At 33.3% G+C, this 8,650-nt stretch overlaps 1 long non-coding RNA gene across 1 annotated transcript; it reads right to left on the bottom strand.

The window, feature by feature from the left end:
* Positions 1-917: 917 nt before the first annotated feature.
* LOC143073070 (uncharacterized) lies at positions 918-7,122 on the bottom strand. Its single transcript, XR_012977390.1, has 3 exons — positions 6,856-7,122; positions 3,341-3,498; positions 918-979 (listed from the first exon to the last, which is right to left on the bottom strand). It is a non-coding gene; the product is annotated as an uncharacterized LOC143073070 (long non-coding RNA).
* Between the last annotated feature and the right edge of the window lie 1,528 nt (positions 7,123-8,650).

Below are 8,650 nucleotides of genomic sequence, written 5' to 3'. Positions count from 1 at the left end.
AATACAATGTAATTAACATACTTTGTACAGAACTAGACCCATAACGCACTGAGCTCCTTTTTAACATGCTAGTTCACCACAAGGAGAGAATCTGCTATAAGACATGTCCCCCTACATGAACAGGTACCTTCAGACAGAACAGGGTATGTTTTTCTCCTTTTACTGTGAGCTGAGCGAATATTCAGAATACGACCACTTTTTTAGTCTAATTTCTCATAAATAAATTTCCAATCATATGCTCATTGTAAGATTTTTAATGGTTAAATACATTTATTGACAGATTTCTTTTTTTTTTGTATACATTAATCATGCTGCAATTTCATTCACTTGTACATGTAATGAGTGTATTGTGAATAGTAACTTAAATACATGTATGCATAACTCTTGTACTCTTTCCTATAAAACTGCAGAGCGTATTTTACGAAAAGAATATATGAAATTTGGTGTTACAATATTTAGGCATCCCGTTAACGGGGAGTTGAAAGGGTGAGAACTACATTACTCAGTATAGCATGTTCACATGAGGACTGATGACTTTCAGAAACTCTTGGTTTGTAGTTCCTCAGAAATCTCTGATGGATTTGAATCTTACAGACATACAAACAGAGGTACATTTTGTAAAATAAGTATAAAAATTTAAAGAAAGATTAATGTCTGAAGGAGGTCATTTGGTACATAATTAACCTTTTTGATTTTTGAACATATATGGTTTGCTTTTCAAAATTGATTTTTATTGACTGAATAAAAACAAGCTGAAGAACTCAAATTTTTAGTTCTATCTTCTTATCAACTGCAATAACTTCCATTGCAAATACAATAAACAGTAATCTTAAGAATGAACAGCATTAAAAACTAAAAAAATGTGTTTTTCTCTCTCTCAATTTAATGTTTTTTAAAATAACTGTTTCATAATTCTGCTTCAATGTTATTTTCCACTGCTCTTCCTATGCATGTGATGTATAGCTTTGCCAACTTGTTTCTGGAAAGGAAAAAGTGGATTTATCATTTTGTTAAAGTCCAATAATAAGATTAAATATAGGTCAACCATGACATAATGTGAATCAGTGTACATGCATTGCTAAAGGTGGTATAACGTTAATTATACAAGGTTTATATCATACAGGGAGAAAAATGAAAGAAAAAAAATGGAACAATGTTTGATTTACCTACTTGAAAACTGGCCTTGAAGTCATTAAACTTTCGAGTCAGTTATTTACTCAAACTCCAAAATCAACAAATCAACCAATCAAAATGCTGGATTTCAATTTTCGACCACGATTTTTTTTCTCGGGGCACTGAGAAAATTTTTTATGACTTCAGGGCCTGATCTTATACGATTTGGAGAAGAATTTTAGCGTCCCAAGTCTGGGTTCATGGCAAATCTCCATGTTTTCAATACGGGCTGCACTTTTAACAATTTTAATTTGTTTTGTTATAAATTAGGTCGTTAATTTTTCTAAATTAAATTGTTTCATATATTGTTTATGTCATGGTCTTTTGTAGCCGACAATACGGTATGGGTTTTCTCATTGTTGAAGTCTGCACAGTTGTATATTATTGTTCACATTCACATCGTCTCAAATTTGGTGGATAGTTGTCTCAGTGACAATCCTACAACTTTTTATTATTTTATACACTATGCAATCGTTTAAAAAAATAATAAAAGTATTCTTTTTGTGAATTTTTTCATTATTAGTACCAGTGGAAATTCTCATTAATGATTATAATATATTACTATTTTTTAAATCTGTTATTCGGTTACAGAGAAGGAGATGTTTGTTTATATTTCCTTTAGGTTTCTAAGTTCAACTATGTCCTGCTGTAACACTCTGACATCTTTGGATCGGCACCAAAACACATATGTATTAGGCTTAAATTAAAATATTGTTTGTTTGCCCTTTACCGACCGACCCTTTAAATTCGTTCCGCCTGAAAATCTTTTATTTGTATTTACTAGCAAGATTTTATTTTATTTTATTTTCTCGTTCCTACCAAAAATCTTATATTTGTATTTCCCGCTCAAAACTTTTTTACCGGAATCCTCGGGTTTTATCTTTAATGTATAAGGTTCAGTCCGTTTGGTATCACCTGAGCGTTTGACATGAACACTTGCATTTGAAGTTTCAAAGCATTTGTTTGAAATCGATGTTAAACGCTTCCTGAAATCATAATATGACGTACGTTACTCTGTACCTTTATACTTAAAGAGCAGGGTTCATTTACAAAAAAGTTCGTTTGATACAAAATTATCAACGTGTGTACAAACTAATTTGTAAACGGACGTTGTATTCCATGTAGGGATGGCCTTTTGTGATCCGCAGATCAGGATGATTATGTTAACGATGCCGCTATATTATTTATATCTGACATGAATCAAAAGTGACAAAACCCTGTAAAGTGGAAAATATCTGGCAGTAAAATCGCCAAGTTGTCCATACAGATCATTTATCAATGCGATGTAAAATACGTGACAATTGTCAGAGTTTTAAGTTTTGTAGCATTTTTTATTGGAAACAAAGGCACACACGAAATTTTTAACACTCTAGGGACTTTTTCTACTAGTAATGTATGTCTGCCCGGACATATCTTACCAGTACAAAGTTATCTTTTACAGAAATCCTTAAGGTAAGTGTACAAGGTACGTAGTACAGAATATAAATGCAAGTTCAAACTCTTCAAAGTTCCAGGCATATACACGTTGAAGATATGTGGCACAGCTCTATATTTTGATATTTGAAAACAAAATAGTAGTGCATATGAATTAGCTTCACATTCTCTGTAATATTTTTATTTTTCAAAACTAATAGTCCTAGAAATTTATTTGCAAAAACAAAACGGACAAAAATGACATTATGCAGAGTTTGTATCTATAAAATAAAATATTATACCTACCTGCCTACCCATGACACATAATATACCGAGCCAAGTTATTTTTTTGGGAAAAAAAATAAAATATCTTACCTACCTACCTACCCTGTTTCGAAACATAGGGTCGGAAAAGGGCAAACAAACAATATTTTAATTTAGGCCTTAATAAAATCTGATTATTCGAGCACAATATCAATGCAATCTGTGAAACAGTTAAATGAGAAGTTGTTGTGTACGAATATGTACTTTCCGTAGACTTTTTTGTTAACTTTAATGATATCTTTCAATTGTTGAAGAATTGTATTTCTACTCTTTATTCTTTTTTTTGAATTTGCTCGTTGTTGGTTTGTTGTCATATGAACACACTACAACATTTCATGATATTGAAATAAAATTATAGGAATAATTGCAAATACTTACTTTAAACAAATCATAATTGAGTGTAAAACTATATATATATATATATACCTACCTTTCAAATTATGTCAATGTTCTACTGTCACCTTTCATACCAGTTCTATCTCTATCTCATATTTTATCTGTTCATGACAATTTTTAGTCGTTGATCTAAAACTTTATTTTCCTCATAGACTTAGTCTTTGTGTTCTGGTGGGATCCATTTTTAGATACCTATAACAATAGATCATACTGCATCAAATACTTTGCATGCATTTATAAAAAAGTTGTTTTCCCAACATGCATGTTATGGTATTAATTATGGACGTAACACTTTGTAAATTGTCCTTTGAAAAAATACATCATGAGATAAAGATTGTATCGATGATTTACAAAATTCTGTAAAGTGGTTCAGGAGTAATTGATGACACTTACGTGGGACATAAGGACAAGCTTTGTTCCATATGTGAACACATTCTCACTAAGAAAATGTCACCAGAAGTGCAAGTCTGTCATCACAACGGATAATGTTTATGTGATACAGTAAAAACAGTAAAAACATTGGTAGTAAAATAGTGCGGGATGTTTAATTTTCAACAAATGTAGGATTGGTCACCTTTAATCGGATGCCTCATATAGCATGTATAGAAAGAGAGTGCCATGATCTCTGCAGGTTAATAACTATTGCAACAACTCTTTTAGAGGCCATGGGTGGCCTTTTGTCTGAATATGCAGGAGGGCAAATTCCTGTCCACCTTCAATATGCTTTCGTTGTCCAGTGGCAGTCCAAGTTTCATTGACTTTCTTTCACCCCAGATGACATCTTTTACAGGACTTACCTATTGTACTTATTTAACAATTGGTTTGAACATGCATGTAATATTTGCCACTGGACATTAAGCAAATTTTTAACACATGTACTCCAATATGTTATTATTTTGAGGAATCTCAGTAGGATCATTTTAAACTATTAGGATTATCTTCTTGAAATATAAATATTATTCATACAAAGTATTGCTCAATAATTATGTGTCGGATTACTAATATTCGTGTGTCGGTCTAATGGGTCGTCAGACTAATAGGGCGTCAGGCTATTGGGGTGTCGGACCAATATGGTGTCCGAACAGAAAGATTTAAAAGGCCAAAAAAAATAAAAAAAATGTGCAACTTATAAAAGGGTCTGGTCTGGAAGTGGTTTCTTCATTTCTGTATTCTGTAATATTCTATACCATTTTTCACTTTTTATTATTAATTTTGCCTGTTATTCTCTTTTCTTCATATTCAAGCACCACACTATTATCGATTCTTCATTGCTTTTGTCTACTTTATAATAACAATGGGAATAAAATGAGAGCCAGCAAATAGGACATTGGAAAATTGTCTGTTTTCTGTTTCTTGGTTTATTCTTGCTTGTCGTTGGAGGCAAACTTTTGTCTTTCTGTCTCTTTAGTTTGTGTGTATTATTATAAATTAAACGAATGTAACACAAATTTGCCATCTTAAAACAAATATGTTGAACATTGCGTCTGTTATTTAATCTCTTTTTAACAGAAGGAAAAAACTAAGATTAAATATAATCAACAGAAGTATAAAAAAACTATGAACTAAGTCTTTGAAGTTAGATGCATGATTTTTGTCGAGCCTGCAACTTTTGTTGCAGAAAGCTCGACATAGGGATAGTTATCCGGCGGCGGCGGTGTTAGCTCACTTCTTAAAAGCTTTATATTTTGGAAGGTAGAAGACCTGGATGCTTCATACTTTGTATATAGTTGCCTCATGTTACGAACTTTCTGTCAGTCACATGTCCAATGTCCTTGACCTCATTTTCATGGTTCAGTGACTACTTGAAAAAAAAGTTAAGATTTTTTGTAATGTTAAATTCTCTCTTATTATAAGTAATTGGATAACTATATTCGGTATGTGCGTACCTTGCAAGGTCCTCATGCCTGTCAGGCAGTTTTCACTTGACCTCGACCTCATTTCATGGATCAGTGAACAAGGTTAAGTTTTCGTGGTCAACCGTCAAGTCCATATCTCAGATACTATAAGCAATAGGTCTAGTATATTCGATGTATGGAAGGACTGTAAGGTGTACATGTCCAACTGGCAGGTGTCATCTGACCTTGACCTCATTTTCATGGTTCAGTGGTTATAGTTAAGTTTTTGTGTTTTGGTCTGTTTTTCTTATACTATATGCAATATGTCTACTATAATTGGTGTATGGAATGATTGTAAGGTGTACATGTCTAGCTGACAGGTGTCATCTGACCTTGACCTCATTTTCATGGTTCAGTGGTCAAAGTTAAGTTTTTTAGTTATGGTCTATTTTTCTAATACTTTATGCATTAGGTCAACTATATTTGGTGTATGGAAATGTTTTATGATCTATATGTCGGTTACGCAGGTTTTATATGACCTTGACCTCATTTTCAAGGTCCATTGCTAAGTTTTAAGTGTTTGTGTTTTGGTCTGTTTTTCTTTATTTATAAGCAATAAGTCAACTATATTTGTAATATTGAAGAATTGTTAGCTGTACATGTCTGCCTGGCATGGTTTATCTGACCTTGACCTCATTTCCATGGTTCATTGATCAATGTTTTAATTTTCTTGGTTAATGTTGAGTTTATGTGACAGTTGTAATAAAGCTTTATATTTAGGTCTATCAAGATAGTATTACGGATTAGTAAAGAGGGCGAGACATTTCAGTGTGTGCACTCTTGTTGTTATTAGTTGTTAGTGGCTTTGAACTAGCTGTCAGTAACTGCAAGTACTCTCAGATCTGTATTTAGTGACTTTTTTTGTTGGGTAACAGTAACGTCCATTATGTTTTTGTTACTGAGATGTATTTCTATTTGCATTCATGTTATTTAAAGTTAAATAAGCCTTTTTCAACTGAATTTTATAGTTTGTTGTTATGTAGAACTGTTACAACTCTGTTCCAGGTTTAGGGGGGAAGACCCTAGCATGTTTAACCTCACCACATTCTGTATATATGTTCCTGTCCGAAGTCACGAGCCTGTAATTCAGTGGTTGTTGTTTGTTGATGTGTTACATATTCATTGTTCGTTCATTTTTGTACATACATAAGAACGTTAGTTTTCTTGTTTAAATTCGTTGACATTTGTCATTTTGGTGCCTTTTTTAGCTGACTATGCGATATGGCTTTGCTCATTATTGATGGCCGTATGGTGACCTATATTTGTTAATTTCTGGTCATCTGATCTGTTGTGGAGAGTTGTGATTATTCCACTCATTTTGGGTGCCATGATTGGCAAATAAAATATATGTTGTTGCTGTTGTTGATGTGTCGTTGGCAATAATACGGCATCTTTTTTTATAAACCGAATGTAAATCGAATGTTCTGTTTTCCCTTATGAACCACATTTGAACTAAATTCTTGAAGGGAAAGACATTGTTTTTGCATAAATGTCAACAGAATATAGAATGTTGTGTCAACAAAATACAGAATCAACATTCTGTATTCTGTTGACACAGTATACAGAATGTTGATTCCGGCAAAATATATGGTCTGACAGGATGCTCACGGAATAAAACTTGTTATGGAAGAAGACATACATTTGTAAAACATACATGAACAATAGCAATCCGTAGATGATTCGAAAAGGATCCGCCATCTCTGACTTGTCGTAACAATCGTCTCTTTCTGTAACTTTAAGACTTTCTGCAAGTGGCTGGTAAACCGATATTTTCTCTGCTGTATTTCTGTATCCTATCCTTCCCGGCTGATCTGCTGTTGTCTCAAATTTTGCCGTTGATGTTATTATCGTAATCACAAAAGCGCGTCAATATGGAACATACAATTGCCTATTGTAAAACGTTTATGTGATTGGATTTACACATGACGTCATTCATTGTTTACAAACGTTATTTTTGCACTCGCACTGACATTTCAACAGTTCAACAGTTCAAACTTCTTCTGGATTGAATACCACAATGGGATTGAAGGTAGATCTAGGTATAGTAGTACATTGAATATTTTAAAACTGAGAAAAGTGTAGCATAGCTAATTCAAAACATATTACGTTAGTTAAAGAAGGAGAATACGCGTTACACAGTGGCGGACCCCTGGGGTTCCGGGGGTTGGAACACCAAATTATTTTGGACGTTCAATACATTATTGAATATTCTATATAATACTAAATAAAATATTTTATTTCCCCCATTTTTTCGCTATAATTATGAAATCTGTAGGCGACTGTGTTGGGACATATAGTTGGAACCCCCCTTTTTCCTTTTATCCCGAGTGTTTGGAACCCTCTTTTAAAACAATGAGTGGATCCGCCTCTGATTACAGAACTTTCTGTAAATGTCAAAATAGGTATAAAATCGCGGGTTGTTTTGGATATACATATTATTACTTCTTTACCAAACCCTATTAAATAGATTATAGTATTAATATTTGTCAAATTCATATTTGAGAAATGACCAGCCTGACTTTCTAAACATATGATTGGATAAAGGGAGGTGCGGTACACCCCTCGGCGTAAGAAGGGGGAGGGGTCCGAAGGTTGGACCCCCTTTTTAACGATAAATGCATAAATTTGAAAAGGGAAATCTATTTGGAAACCCTATCTCCAGATTTGGAACCCCCTTTTAAAAATATGTTTCCTATTTTGACTGGATTTTTTTTATACCAATGCTTCATTTAATTTTGGGAAACATTTTAATATATAAGTCCTAGGTGCCTACAAAATTTTTTCATCTCGCCACTTTGACTGCTGTGTTTGTTGCTGTTCAGTTGTTGCTGCATATATATATATATTTTTATATATAAGTGATCTCGTTTGAAATGGTTTTACAACAACATTTCTGTTACTTCGAGTTTTTTTAAATATTTTTTTAGCATGCTATGCGATCTGGGCAATGCGATATATGGGTTTGCTCATTGGGCATTTGATGTGGTAAAAATCATCCAACAGTCTTCCTATTTTTATATTGTAAAGAAAGATCTATGTCTGTGAAATATTTAAATTTCTATTTTATTTTGGTACTGGCTATGGTTACATTGAAATGTAACAGTCATAAAAAAGTTATTGTTACAATGAAGTTTAGGCTATATCGCCGGAATGCAGGCCTAGGGTTGACTAAGGAACTGCATGAATACTTACGAGTGTAACAATGATATTTATGTCTACGGTTACATTGTGTTATTGTTACGTAAATGCACTCAAATGAAAAATTATTTTTTACCATATTTTATACATTTTTTTAATTTTAATTGGATTTTCAGTGTACACACAACCAGTATGTTGTTTCAGTCTGATGCATTTTTGGCCCGCTGTAACCACTCTCAGTGGCGGATCCAGAAATTTCCATAAGTGGGGGCCCACTGACTGACCTAAGAGGGGGCCGGCTCCAGTCACGC

The sequence above is a fragment of the Mytilus galloprovincialis genome, chromosome 1 (assembly GCF_965363235.1).
Source record: "Mytilus galloprovincialis chromosome 1, xbMytGall1.hap1.1, whole genome shotgun sequence".
Lineage (NCBI taxonomy): Eukaryota > Metazoa > Mollusca > Bivalvia > Mytilida > Mytilidae > Mytilus > Mytilus galloprovincialis.
Note: the sequence above shows the minus strand (reverse complement) of the source record. Positions and strands in the feature narration are given on the sequence as shown.